The sequence below is a fragment of the Tupaia chinensis genome, unplaced genomic scaffold, assembly GCF_000334495.1.
Source record: "Tupaia chinensis unplaced genomic scaffold, TupChi_1.0 Scaffold000661_1, whole genome shotgun sequence".
NCBI classification, from domain to species: domain Eukaryota; kingdom Metazoa; phylum Chordata; class Mammalia; order Scandentia; family Tupaiidae; genus Tupaia; species Tupaia belangeri.
The window spans coordinates 5513862-5527632 of record NW_006160183.1 but is presented as its reverse complement, the minus strand read 5'-3'; the positions used below and the strand labels follow the sequence as shown (position 1 = coordinate 5527632).

Sequence of the window (13771 nt, the reverse complement as noted above, 5' to 3'; positions counted from 1 at the left end):
CCACCGTCTCCTACCGTGCTGCGCAGCATGGGCGCCTCCAGCCTGTCCCTGCGGAGATGGACCGAGAGGGAGAAAGGCTCGCAGCCTGGGACCCCTCCCCAAGCCAAGCCGGAGACCGGCCCAGACCGCGGCTCTTCTGTGGTCGGACTGTCTTTATCCGTTTGATATGACATCCCGACTTCCTCTTTTAGTAGCCTAGAGGCCGTGTGTGCGTGGCGCGCCATGGGGACCACTGGAGACCGTCGGGCTCTGGCCCGACTCTGCCGGGAGGAGGTGAAGTCAGGTCGGAGCTTCACTCACAGCGGGCGGGCTACCCTCCCGCCATCAGCTTTGTTGCTCTCCTTGCTGGGACAGCACACAGGACACCTCTGGAGTCCTGTCTGGGGAGGCGAGGTTGTCTGCCCAATCGGATTGACAGTCTTGGCTGCAGGTCCGTGGTATGAAAACACCTCACCTTGGCGGACTTGCGGCTCCGAGAATGTTGACACGCACAGGCATCCAACAGCGTTCACGACAAAACTCTTTGTAGCTCTTTCCATGAATAAAGGAAACAGCATGCCCCCCCGCCCCCCTTCCTTCATTCACGGATAGTGAAATGAACACTGTTTTGGGGTCCTGGTGGATGAGGAGGCAGTCTTGCCTTTGACACCCGAGGTCGATCCCGTCACTCCTTGGTATTACACATCTCAGACTTGGAGAGCTGGCTGCATCTGGTGCTTCACGGATCCCAGTTCGTCTCCAGCCAGAACCTCCTGCAACTTCATTGCAGTCGGTCATCACAACGATTTGCAAAGACTGGTTCTCCTGCCTTTTCGATTCAATATTTTAAATTTCTTTTCCCTAAGTAGTTACAGGCTTTTCTTTGAGGGGGGAGGAGAATCACTGAGTCACAGTTGATGTTAGAGTTAAATTTAGCAGGAAGAGCAGCTGATAATTGTGTCGTCTCTTGTTCTCCTTGGGCCCCGGAGCATTTAGAAGTGTTTGTAAGCTGATATTTGGTTTTCCTCCACCTTGCAGTCACACACTTCGTCAACTGTTGGAGACTTAATTCAAATCTCACCGTCGAATGTGTCTTGGTCCTGTCATCTTTGCTGACATACATTATCCTACTTGTCTCTTAATTCCTAAATCCTCGACATGCACCAATCGATACTAATAGGCACTATGGTTATTACCACATATGTGAAAGAATTTCACCTAGGGTTTTGGAGTTGTAAGGCTGCTAAGGATGATCTAGCTCAAATCCGAAACGAAGACACAGACCTGGAGAATGAAGCAAGTCCTCCTCAAGGACCACAGCTAGCGGCCTGTAGCGCTAAGCTAGGGAGAGCGCCTTTCTCCTGCTGTGAAGGTTCTCATGTTTTGTGCTAGAGGTTGTGAGACACTCATCTTCTCACTGCATGTGTTAGGTTACAAGAAGGCTTCCTGTCCTTAACCAGGGTCCCTAGGGAAAGGTGCACTTCTTAGTCTTAGAAAGAAAGAAAAAGTTATTCTTTAGGGTTTATCAGAGTAGGACCTTGCAAGATGTTTGTTTTTAAACAATGTTTCTAAATACATCTCCCACCTTCCTCCAACAAACTAGCATTACAATGGAGACAAAGAAAGGTGTACCACTATCCTTTGGTTCACTCTTTTAATACATAAAAAGAACCTGGGGAGTTCTAAGGTCTAAAGCATTTAAAAATTGACAGTCTGTCTTGGGGCAAAGCCAGAGGGAGCCTGGGCAGGGAGGTGGTCTGAGTGGGATGGGGTGGGGTGGGGTGCAACAGCGGTTTCTGTCAGCCTTCGGTCCAGGAAGTGTGTGGTCTCTTCTTGCCCTTTTATAGCCTTACCTTTTCTGTTTGAAACGCTCGTTTCTTAGAAGTTGATTCTTACCTCGCTGACTCACTTCAACAACTCTCTGTATTAACTCCTACTGGAAGTATTTTGCTCTGTCCTTGTGGGTAGGGAGCTACCTGCTTGGAATTGTGGCATTGGAGTTGGTGGAGGAGGGCGCCTGCTCTTCATTCAGCTGTTTGTAAAGCAACCACTTATTTCTTCAGGCCTCCCTCTGCTGCTCAAGGTCCCACCTGGGAGTGAATCCTGATGTTCGTCAGCCTCTTGGATTTTTATTTGCAGTACACATTCAGGCTGTGGGTAACCACCTGAATCACAAATTGTCTTGGTTTGTCTTTAAATGTGGCTGACATAAGGGTTGGTAGAGGAAGACATTTTGTTTTGTGAATAATGCTGGGTACAAGAGTTTGTTGGGTGGTGGCAGTGACAACTTTCACAGTCAGCCTGTGGTGACTTCTCCATCATCCAAGAAAAGGAAAATGCCCTTTCCTAACTCTGTTCTGGAAGAGTAAAATGAAAGGGGGAAGGGAGAGGCTGGGGGGGGTTTTTGTCTTTTTTTTTTTTTTTTTTTTTTTTAACTATGAGAAGGAACTGGAGCTATTGCTACAAACAAACAAACTTAGCATTTAGCACTTCTGCATTTGTAACTATGTCTCTTCTGTTTTCCTCTTCACACAACATATGTCTTTTTTTTTTCCTGTGTAAGGGGACCAGCCATTCTGGTTTGCCCGAGACTGATGGCTCCTGGTTTGTGGTGCTAAAACTGGAAACATTCCAGGCAGTCCAGGAGACACTGGCCACCCTAGGCAGCACAGAACACCCAACTGTGTAATTAATCTAATCATGTGATCATTTCCTCATAGATGGACATTAGGAGGCTTATTTATGTCTTTGGTGAGTAGGATCATTTTAAGTTTGACAAGGAAGTTTTTTGTTTGTTCACGTATAAATGTACTGCGTTACCCGTGAAACTCTTTGCAGCTTGATTTGCTACTGAACTTTTTCTTGGGGGATGTTCTTCATGTCATAGAGTTAAGGCACTGCAGTGATTTTTAAGTGTGTGGTCATGTCTTCAGCCTGGCACTCTGGCCCCAATTTTTTTAAAGGTATGGAGCCAGGATGGTAAGTTCTTTGGGCATTGCAATGTCCATTGTGCTTATCTGAATTTGTCAACAACAGCAGAGCACCCCCTTCCTCCCAAAGACTGCTTGAGACAAACTGTCTCAGCAGGTGGCCCTTTCGGAGTTTCCTACCTGGAGGCTGTGGTGTCCCCTTGCCAAGTCCTAGCTCACACTTAAGTCACCCATCTCCTTGCCAGTGGTAGTGGCTGGCAGCGGTGGCAGTGGTAAGATATTAGAAATCTCCTAACTTTTTTTTTCATGAGAAATTTTTGCTATAGGGTGTGCGCTCACTGGAGAGATAAAGAGACAGAAACAGAAAGACAGAAAGAGAGAAATCACCACCACCACCATCCCCCCAACACACACACACACACAAACACACACACACACACACAGGGAGTTGGCCACACCACAATCCCTTCTCCATTCTCCTCTAGGGATTTTGGGCATGCACACACACGCGTCCTGTGTGAGTTCAAGCTGCCAGGTCCAGGACTTGAACCCTGGTCGACTATGTGGGAGTCCAGCAATGTAACCATTACACCATCTGCTGGTCCCAGAAATCTTGTAACTTTTGAGAGCAGAATTCCTAGCCCATAGTGTGGGGTCTTTGGACATGATGCATATTTAATTGGCCTGTGGTTGTCCTTCCTTTGCTCCCTAGCACAAACACCATTCTGCAGTTCTTCCTCAGAGAAGGGAAAAAGGACTATTCTTTGAACCCTCATCTGGTTGTCCTGGGACCCAGTCACATGATTTCAGGAGTGTTCTTATTTCAGGCGGAGCCCTAAAAATGGTGTACATTTACTGTGCTCTTATTTTATGCTTGGCCCTTGCTGTGAATCATCTCTCTTTGTCTTCTTGCCACACTAGGAGGTAGGTGGTGGTGTGATTCTTATTTTATAGATGAGGGACAGGAATAGAGAGGCTAATTGACGTGTTCAAGGTCACCCTCCCACAGGTGACTGGGCAGTGGCCTACCCTGGAAACCTGATTGCATAGGTGGGGCTCTGACCAGAAGGCTGCACTTTCCGTAGTTGAAAGGGCAGTGCAGCCTCAGGACACATGGGTGGGCACCCACAGGGAAGCCATTGGAAGAGCAGTGCTCCTCTTAGTCTGCACACCTCCGGGGCCTGTCAGAGTGAGGGGCTGCGCTGAGGCCTCTCCCCCGCTGGGCTTGTACCTGGCCTGTTCCGTTAGTCTCTCCAGCCCCCTACCCTCCTATGAATGACCTGCTGGTAGCTTTGGGATTTTTTTTCTTGGTTATCTTTTATATAACAAACTATAGTCATTATAGGAGAACTAGAATGCTATACAAGCAAAAAGAAAAATAGTCAAAACCATCTGAAATTCCTATATTCAGAGATAACTACTCTTGACATTTAGATATATTTCCTTCCAGTCTTCTGTCTAGGTAGCTAGGTACAATTTTTAAACTTTCTGTGTGATAATATCGGGTTTTTTGCTTGCACATGTAGCTGATATCTATATTTTCTAGATGGATGACTTTTCCAAGTAAACTTTTGCTTTTCTTAACTACATGACTGAGTACTCAAACTCAAGCCCAACATCAGCACATAATGTTCAGCCCTGAACTGATTACAGCCTTAAAAAAATAAGATTTAAACTTTTATATCCTATTTTTGCTCTCTACAGAATAATATAAACTCAAAAAGGCACAATTATAATATTCGTGCCAGAAAGAAGACTGAAACATTCTATGAAAAGATTTATATTTCTGTAATATAATGTGAAATTTTTTTTTTTTTTGTGGAGAGGATTTTGCTACTATAGGGCGCGTGCGCTCACCAAACAGACAGAGAGAGACAGAGAGAAAGTGAGAAATCACCCCCCAGAGGGGATGGCCACACCACAATCCCTTCTCTTCCGTTCTCCTCTTGGGATCTTGGGCATGCACGCACACGCGCCCGGTATGAATTTAAGCCACTGGGTCGGGGACTGGAACCGCAGTCGGCTACGTGGGAGTCCAGTGACATAGCCATTATGCTAACTGTTGGTCCCTATAATGTGAATTTTTATAAGCTAAAGTATAACACAAAATAATTTAAAAATAGGCAAGAGCTAGAGAGATCTGATAAACCTGTGATTTTCAAACTTGTTTTACCTGTGGTACTCCTTTTTGTTTCCTTCAAAAAGCCCCATACTGTGGTTTGAATCTTCGACCCAGCAGTTTAAAACTCATGCTGGGCACATGTACGTATGGCCAAAATCCTGAGAGGAAAGTGAAGAAGGGATTGTGGTGTGGTCATCCCTCCTGGGGATTGATTTCTCGCTTTCTGTCTCTGCATCTCTCTCTTCTCTCCAGTGAGTACACGTACCCTATAGCAAAAATCTCTCTCTGAAAAAACAAAAACAACAACAAAACAATTATTGGTAGGGCCATCAAGTGGTGTGGTGGTTCAGACTTTGCTCTATTTCTATTTGGCCGACTGTGGTTCAAATCCCAGACCTGGTGGCTTGCTTTCTCACTTTCTGTCTCTGGTGAGCACACATGTCCTATCACAAATTAATAATAAATAAATAAATAAAGTAAATAATTATTTTTTTTCTCCTACTCTTTTTTTCCATTTTTCTTTTTCTTTTTTTTTTTTTTTTTTGAGAGGTTTTTTCTTTATGGCTTTTTTGAGAGGTTTTTGCTATAGGGCAAGTGCACTTGGCAGAAAGACAGAGAGAGAGAGAGAGAGAAACAGAAAGAGAGAAATCACCCTCCAGGGGGGATTGCCATGCCACAATCCCTTCTCCTCCATTCTCCTCTCGGGATCTTGGGCATGCACGAACATGCGCCCGGTGTGAGTTTAAGCCGCCGGGTTCGGGACTCGAACCACGGTCGACTATGTGGGAGTCCAGTGACATAGCCATTATGCTAACTGCTGGTCCCGTAAATAATTCTCAAAAATAAAAAAGATTGACCATCATGGTGGTTCCTGAGGCCCTTTTGAAAATTGTTTGGGTTTAATATTACTTGAAAGCCTTTATATGTGAGAGAAGGACTGGTGAACTAGTGCTTTGTCCCCCCACGCCCCCCACATTTGTACTCAAAACAAACAAACAAATATTTATAAATGTTTGTAGATCATTAGGAGTTACCTAGATTTAGGGTGATCATGGCATTTTGATTCAAACGGGGACAGAGTCAAGAATGAAAGGGGGTACTGTTAAACATGAAGCTGGGAAGCAGATAGGAATCAGGACTGCCTCATATCAGCCTAGATGTGAGGTCACACTCCATAGACCGTACGTTTGCTTACCTCAGGGCAGGCAGTGACAGTGAACTAGTTTGACGAGTAGACCAGCCACTCTCTTTCATGTCAGGTCTACACTGGAACAGGTATGACAAAGATTATTTTATGACCTTATGCAAGTCTAGAATTGGAAAATGGTGTCCATCTCCCGTCAGTTCTGATCCATTCATTGAGCGAATCTGGGAGAAGCATTTTGACTCTTGCAGTCAAGGGTGGGAGAAAGTGATGACTGATGACTGATGTTTGCTCTGGGCATAAGGCAAAAGAGAAGGGGCCCATGCTGTACATTAGCCAACCCCTGGCAAGTCAGATCAACCTCTGTGGGTTTTGGGTTCCTCTGCGTGCGGGGAAGAGTTTGGACTGGATGCTCTGTAGTGGCCCAGCTCTGCCCTTTCCCTTCTGTGACATGGGTCCTCTGATGGAGGGAAGTACTCTTCACACAGTTCGTGTTACAGCCGTCTCACAAATATCACTGCACTTGTGACTAGGGCCAGTTTGCAGACGAGCTCTACTTCGGCTTGCTAGGCAGGCAACAAAGTCACACAGCTCCTGGTGCCAGAAGAGGGCTTTTTTTTAAAAAAAAAAAAGATTTCTTTCTTTCTTTCTTTCTTTCTTTCTCTCTCTCTCTCTCTCTCTCTCTCTCTCTCTCTCTCTCTCTCTCTCTCTCTCTCTCTCTCTCTCTCTCTCTCTCTCTCTCTCTCTCTCTCTCTCTCTCTCTCTCTCTCTCTCTCTCTCTCTCTTTCTTTCTTTCTTTCTTTCTTTCTTTCCTTCTTTCCTAACTACCTGCCTTCCTTCTTTCCTTCTTTCTTTTAATTTGACCAGAGAGAGAGAAAGCAAACAGCCAGGTCCAGGACTTGAACTGTGTGAGAGTCCAGCCCCCTTAACCACCACACCACCTGCTGGGCCCCCACATGAGGGTTTTAACCGATGTCAATGATTTAGGAACTGATTCTCATCCTTCCCCCAATTCAATGTATAGATCATCGAAGATTTTCCATTTTTGAGTCTGTTTTATAGGTTATTCCGTTATTACCCTTTTACCAATATTCCACTTGTCTGTGGCTGCTCTCAGAGGTTGGAGAGCGAGTATTTCCTTTTACCAGTTTTCATCTTTATAAAAAAGTAGATAGCCCAAGAGGTTGAAATGAATGAATCTAGTTTTTAATTATGGTACTCATAACTTTAAAAAAGCAATATGTTCAATTTCTTTTCTTCTTTTTTTTTTTTTGGGAGGGGGTGTCAGAGGACATGTGTGCTTGCCAGAGAGAGAAACAGAGAGAGATACCCTCCAAATGTGGCATGGTCATGCTGCAATTTCCCTTCCTCCATTTTCCATCCTGTCAGGATTTTAGGCACTCACACACATCTGCCTGCTATGTTTTCCATGCTTCTGGGGCCAGGATTCAAACCATAGGTTGGCCACATGGCATTCAGCTCTTTGTTACCTGCACTGAACTTCTATGCTGCAGGACTGGCTCTGTACTCATCATTTTTAAGGATCTTTCACTTGTCTTCTCTTTTGAAAATGGAAATGTTGGGACCAGCAGGTGGCGTGGTGGTTAAGGTGTTGGACATTCCCACTATGGCTGACCACTGTTCAAGTCTCGAATGTGGCAGCTTGCTTTCTCACTTTCGCTCTCTCTCTCTCTGTGTGTCTCTCTCTGGTGAAATTAAAATAAATGAATGGCCAAATAAAATGAATAATTATTAAGAAAAAGGAAAATGGAAATGTTTAGTACTCTTTTAATAAGCTAAGTAAATAAGTATATTGTCCACTTTTGAAATGTGTCAGGTGTACTAAGCCAGCGCTTGCTTTTATTTCTTGGTTTTCATATGTCTGCAATCCCCTCCCTCCCACCCTAGGAGTCTTAAACATCCAAAGAGAATGTTCTAAAGTCTATTTAATACCAGAAGACCATTTTGCCCCAAGGGAGCTTCCAGAGCTCCTAGTAAAATTAGAGAGGTTTGTAGAAACATCTGTTTCGGGCCTAGACATGGAAATTTAATCACAGTTCTACCCTGTCTCAAAAAGTTCAAAATTAAATTGCTTTGCTTTTGTTTTAGTTTATTTTAAAAGTAAAACTGGGCTGGGAGTCAGGAAACCTGGATCCTACTCATGGTTCTCTGAATAGCTGTATGCTTTGGGCAAGTCTGGACCTTAGTTTCTTTGTCTATAAAATGGGAGTGGATGGGTAGAGAGTCCTCTAAATTCTTTTGAGTTCTAACTTTTTAAGAAATTCCCTATGTATATCATCAATTTCTTCTCAACATATATAGAACCTGATTTCAAAAAGGATTTGCTTTCCCTGAACTTCTGATTCCCACCCCTCCTCCCTGCTCCTAGGTGGTGGGAGCAGCTTCAGGGACCCCTGGGTCTGATAAACACAGCCTGAGTGCTGTCGAAGGGTCAGAGTTCTTTCCCCAGACGGTCATCGGGTATCTCAAGGAGCCTGGTCATGAGGATACAGAACCTCTGGGGCTGTGCTTAGTGTGGTGCCTTGAGCATCTTGAACTCCTTGCAGGCCCCGTGCTTGTCTCTGTGAGCCTGGGCTGCCTTAGCCTTCCTCAGAGGAACTGCTTTAGCAAAGACCCTGAGTTTTCCCAGGCGAAAATCACGTTTCACTGAGTTCCATAATCGTCGGGCTCTAACACGTCTCCTTCTCAACTGTTGGTGCAGAGATCGTGTGCAGTGGACATGGTGACCACAAACTTCCTCAGAGGGAAGAAAAGTCCTACATGTGATCACCAGCCTCTTGTTGATATGGTTTCGTCCTTGTCTTGGTAAAAGAGTTGTCCTGGTAGCTAAATCTGGGAAGATGGGAAAGAAAAAGATAGGAGAATGAGCCTAGGAGCAGGTAAAGACAGAAAGCCAAGCAGAAGGTCAGGTTGGTTGGAAGGAAATCAGCCTACCATTTGTTGTTACATGGTGGCCTTCAAATGTGGGTGCAGGCTGTACCCTAGGGATGAGCAAATTGGCTTATACGTCTGAGTTTATGAAAGAGAATATTGGAATTCACATTTCTTTAATAAATCATTACTTTACACTTATCTTTAATACAAACTATATACTAGCATTGTATAATCCTTTGGGCCCTGCTTTTCATTTTTGCCTGCTGGCCAAACCATCACCTAGATGTATTGTAGCAGCCTTCTGACAGGTCTTCCCCCTCTGACCTTGGCCCCTATACTCTATACTCTATTCTCAGTATAACTATCAGTGATGGAACTCAGATATATAGTGTCACTCTGCTCAAAACCCAGTAATCTTGGGGCCTGCATGGTAGTTAAGGCACTGGATTCTCATATGGCTGATCGTGGTCTGAGTCCAGGACATGGTGACTTGAAAATCACGCTGAGCATGTCATGTGTGTGCCCAGAATCCTGAGAGGAGACTGGAGAAGGGATTGTGGTGTGGCCATCCTCCCTGAAGGGTGATTTCTCACTTTCCCTCTCTCTGTCTCTCTTCAGTGAGCACACGTGCTCTATGGAAAAACCAAGACAAACAAAACAAAACAAAACACCCTTCTACTCTCACTCAGAGTAAAAGCTGAGATTAGAACAACCTGTGAGGCCCATAAACTCAGGCCCCTCCACTCGCCTGTCGGCCTTTTCTCCTCTTGCTCCCTCCCTGGCTCCTCACGGTAGTGAACACACCAAGTACGTGCCTGCCTCACACCTCTTGCTTTTCTTAATCCCTGAGAAACTCCTCTCCCGATATCTTCATGGCTTAGGTCTTTACTCAGATGTTAGTGAGTCCTTTTTGGAATACTTTGTTTATAATGCCTATCTGGGGCCAGCAGGTGGTATAATGGTTAAAGTACTGGACTCCCACACTGTCAACTGTGGTTCAAGTCCTGGACCTGGCAACTTGAAACTCACACCAGGGGCATGTGTGTGCATGCCCAAAATCCCAAGAGGAGAATGGAGGAAATGGGATTGCAGCATGGCCATCCCTCCTGGGGGAGGTGGTTTCTTACTCCCTCCCCCGTGGGAATGCACACACTCTATAGCAAAATACATTAAAACAAGGAAATGCTTATAAACAGAGCTCCCAACTGTACACTGGGATATCAGATTTCCATTCAAACAAAATTGAAAGAAAAATTTTGCTCTGTTGAATGATAAAAGAACACATCTTGTCTTCTTTTCTGCTTATATTTTCTCTTTTTTTACACTGGGCTTTTGTTGGTGGGGATTAATGTTAATTAACATTGTAGTTAATTCTGAACAGGTTCCATTTCTTTACAGGGAAGTAACAGGGCGACACTAGGAGAAGGGAAAGGTTGACCCTAAATAGTATGGGAAGGGACACTCCCTTGAGGCAAAGTGAGTCTCCCTTGGTTCTATTGATAGCAACCAAGAGTGTGTAAGGAGCTCCATCTGCATAGCAATGCCTGCCAGGGCTCTCTGCCCCCTCCTTTCCATGAAGGATAAGAACAAGAAAGAATGGGTTGAGTGAAATAGAAGCAGGACCTGAGAATTGGGAATCAGGAGGTTAGACATAATCATGCTGTGCAAGATTTAGTGGGTGAGCAGGAGGCGTGGAAGTGAAGAGGGCTGGATCCCACATGGCCAACAGCACGGTTCAAGTCCCTGATGGCTTGAAAATTGCACTGGGTGCCAAAGTCCTGAAAGGAGAATGGAGGAGATAAGATTGTGGTGTGGCCATATACCCTGGGGGGAAGGGGGGGATTTCTCGCTTGCTCTCTCTGTTTCTTCTGAGTGTCCATGCCCTAGAGCAAAAAGAAAAAAAGAAAAAAGAAGATTTAATCCTAACATTTCTATGAGAGAATGGCTATTATTATTTCATTTTATAGATGAGGAAAATGAGAATGGAGCGATGAAGTCATTTGCAGGGTCACATGCCTCTGGGAGTCACCTCTGGGCCCTTCTCATGGAGCTGCAGGTCTGGGTAGGGAGATGACACTGAATGCCCTGCACACGGGAGGCCCTCCTCGGGCATTTATCATGCGTATGTGGCCGGTGAAACAGCTGTCAGTCAGGCCCATGCAGGTTTAGCTGCATTGGTGCTCATTAGGATTAGACTGGATGGAGTTGTGAAGACTCAGTCAGCTTCCCTCCCATGGGGCTGTGGTGGGTTAGGGTACCGGACCCTATTCTCCCCAGCCAGGGCTGGAGGTCACGATCAGCTGTTGAAGAGCACCTTGAGACGGCCCAGAGCTGAGCAGTCTAGTTTTCTTACCGCAGACATGGGGGAAAACAAAAACCAAAAAACTTCAAAAAAACCTCCAAAACTTCAGGTCTGGCCTGATGGTGGAGGGGTTAAGCACAGTGCATAACAAGCAGGATCCCACATGATGGTCTGATTTGAATCCCAGCGTGGGTGGGCAGTGTGCAAGCATGGCCCCAGTCCCCAGGGCAGGGAGAAATGGAGGAAAAAGATGTGGAGTGACTATACCCTGTTGAGTGTGCTTTCTCTCCCTTTCTGGTGAGTGCACCCGCCCTCTGGCAATTTAAATTAGTTAAGCACAGTGCATAACAAGCAGGATCCCACATGATGGTCTGATTTGAATCCCAGCGTGGGTGGGCAGTGTGCAAGCATGGCCCCAGTCCCCAGGGCAGGGAGAAATGGAGGAAAAAGATGTGGAGTGACTATACCCTGTTGAGTGTGCTTTCTCTCCCTTTCTGGTGAGTGCACCTGCCCTCTGGCAATTTAAATTAAAAAAAAAATAAAGAAAAAGAGAAGATGTCAGGGAGGTGGGGCCAGCAGGTGGCCTGGTGATTAAGGCGCCAGACTCCCACTTGATCCACTGTGGTTTGAGTCCAGGACCTGGTGGCTTACTTTCTCACTTTCCCTCTCTCTCTCTCTCTGTCTCTATGATGAGTGCATGTGTCCTACAGCAAAAAAAAAAAAAAAAAAGTAATAGTAAAATAAATAATTAGAAAAAAAAGTCTTCAAGAGGCAACCCAGGTGAGTGACATGTCATGTACCTGTCATGTAACTTGGGGACTGAATTAAACTGAAGCACAGAGTTTATGTCAGGTAGAAAGAAAGAAAAAATGCGATATCCAAACTGGTAGGAAAAGCGTCTGTATATTAACGAATCTTTCTCACTTGAGTCCTTCCGATAGGTACTGCATGTCCTCTCCTGAAATGTGAATTAGTGAGTTTATGCCTGGGCAAAACTCATTGTTTCCATTTGCTGCACAGGCAAGGTCTTTTACAAAATAATTTGTACCTACCTTGTTCCCAAAAGTATTGGAACATAAGGTAAGGTGGGTGGTGCCTTCCGGGTCCTTCTGTCCCCGTGATACACCCCTTCTTACATAGAATGTTGCGTGAGTTACTTGTCACGGCAATGTGTTATAGACCTGTTGTACCCCACAGTATTCAGGACTTTGTTGAAAGAGAATAAGTGACTTTTGTGGTATAGGGCACTGGTGAAGTGATGTAGTAGATTTGAGATAGCCGGTTTTAACATTATATACTTTTTTTATAATTGAAATTTAAAAAAAAATTTTTTTTGGAGAGGTTTTTGCTATAGGCCGCGTGCGCTCGCCAGACAGACAGAGAGAGACATAGAGACAGAAAGCGAGAAATCACCCCCCAGGGGGGATGGTCACGCCGCAATCCCTTCTCCTCCATTCTCCTCTCGGGATCTTGGGCACGCACGCACACGCGCCCGGCGTGAGTTTTAAGCCACCAGGTCTGGGATGTGAACCGCGGTCAACTATGTGGGAGTCCAGCGACATAGCCAATACGCTAACTGCTGGTTCCCAACATTATACACTTTTTAAGAATTATTTTTAAGCATTATTTATTTACTTGTTCTTACTTTTACTTGTTTATTTATTTTTAAAATTACTGTAAGTCACATGAGCTCACCAGAGAGAGACGAAGAGTGAGAGGGAAAGTGAGAAAGCAAGCCACCAGGTCTGGGCCTCGAACTGTGGTTGGCCATTGTAGGAAACCAGCACCTTAGTTGTCATGCCACATGCTAGCCCCACCTTATGTACTTCTTCTTTTTTTATAGAGGAAGATTTTTGCTATAGAGGTGTGTGTGCTAGCTGGAGAGAGAGAGAGAAAGAAAATGAGAAATTATCCCCCCTCAGGGGCGATTGCCCTGTCACAATTCCTTCTCTTCCATTCTCCTCTCAGGATTTTGGGCACACATGCACACATGCCTAGCATGAGTTTTAAGCTGCCGGGTTTGGGATTCACCACAGTCAACTATGTGGGAGTCCAGTGACGTAACCATGATGCCATCTGCTGGTCCCCCTTATGCACTTTTTTAAAGTAAAAAATTATTGTTCAAAATCTGGACTATGGAAAACATACAGAAAAAATAAAACCACACACACAAAAACTCCCTTCTTTAAAAAAATTAATTGTGGGAGACCAGCAGTTGGCGTAATGGCTATGTCGCTGGACTTGCATGTAGTCAACCGTGGTTTGAGTACTGGACTTGGCTTAAACTCACGTTGGGCGTGTGTGCGTGTGTATCCAAGATCCTGAGAGGAGAATGGAGGAGAAGGGATTGTGGCGTGACCATCCCCCTGGGGGGGTGATTTCTCGCTTTCTGTCTCTCT

At 45.2% G+C, this 13771-nt stretch overlaps 1 long non-coding RNA gene and 1 other non-coding gene across 2 annotated transcripts in view; one reads left to right on the top strand and one right to left on the bottom strand.

Annotated features, from left to right (window-relative positions):
* Positions 1 to 563, bottom strand: part of LOC114009905 (uncharacterized) — an 11186-nt gene extending 10623 nt beyond the window's left edge. The window contains exon 1 of the long non-coding RNA XR_003551297.1: positions 15 to 563. This is a non-coding gene — a long non-coding RNA (uncharacterized LOC114009905). The remainder of the gene's footprint in view (positions 1 to 14) is intronic.
* A 10728-nt stretch (positions 564 to 11291) lies between these two features.
* LOC114009914 (small Cajal body-specific RNA 20) lies at positions 11292 to 11434 on the top strand. Its single transcript, XR_003551305.1, has one exon.
* Positions 11435 to 13771: the final 2337 nt, after the last annotated feature.